Source organism: Physeter macrocephalus, chromosome 11 (genome assembly GCF_002837175.3).
Source record: "Physeter macrocephalus isolate SW-GA chromosome 11, ASM283717v5, whole genome shotgun sequence".
In the NCBI taxonomy this organism is placed as follows: domain Eukaryota; kingdom Metazoa; phylum Chordata; class Mammalia; order Artiodactyla; family Physeteridae; genus Physeter; species Physeter macrocephalus.
In genome coordinates this window covers 30,749,293-30,750,287 of record NC_041224.1, presented here as the reverse complement: position 1 = coordinate 30,750,287, position 995 = coordinate 30,749,293, and positions in this window count along the sequence as shown.

The window sequence follows — 995 nt, the reverse complement described above, 5'->3', positions numbered from 1 at the left end:
TCTCTGTCTTCTCATTTTGCTTATCTTACTGTGTTTGGGGTCTCCTTTTCGCAGGTTGCAGGTTTGTAGTTCCCATTGTTTTTGGTGTCTGCCCCATTGGTAAGGTTGGTTCAGTGGGTTGAGTAGGTTTCCTGGTTGAGGGGACTAGTGCCTGTGTTCTGGTGGATGAGGCTGGATCTTGTCTTTCTAGTGGGCAGGTCCACGTCTGGTGGTGTGTATTGGGGTGTCTGCAGCCTTGTTATGATTTTAGGCAACCTCTCTGCTAATGGATGGGGCTGTGTTCCTGTCTTGCTAGTTGTTTGGCATAGGGTGTCCAGCACTGTAGCTTGCTGGTCGTTGAGTGAAGCTGGGTCTTGGTGTTGAGATGGAGAACTCTGGGAGATTTTCGCCATTTGATATTATGTGGAGCTGGGAGGTCTCTTGTGGACCAGTGTCCTGAAGTTGGTTCTCCCACCTCAGAGGCACAGCCCTGACACCTGGATGGAGCACCAAGAGCCTTTTATCCACACGGCTCAGAATAAAAGGGAGAAAAAATAAGAAAGAGAGAAAGAGAGAAAGAGAGAAAGAGGGAACGAGAGAAAGAGAGAAAGAAAGAGGATAAAATAAAGTAGGATAAAATAAAGTTATTAAAATAAAAAATAATTATTGAGAAGAAAAACTGTAAAAAGTAAAAAAAAACACAAAAAACGGACAGACAGAACCTTAGCACCAAGAGCCTTTTATCCACACGGCTCAGAATAAAAGGGAGAAAAAATAAGAAAGAGAGAAAGAGGGAACGAGAGAAAGAGAGAAAAAGAGGATAAAATAAAGTAGGATAAAATAAAGTTATTAAAATAAAAAATAATTATTGAGAAGAAAAACTGTAAAAAGTAAAAAAAACACAAAAAACGGACAGACAGAACCTTAGGACAAATGGTGAAAGCAAAGCTATACAGACAAAATCTCACATGGAAGCATACACATACATACTCACAAAAAGAGAAAAAGGGGAAAAA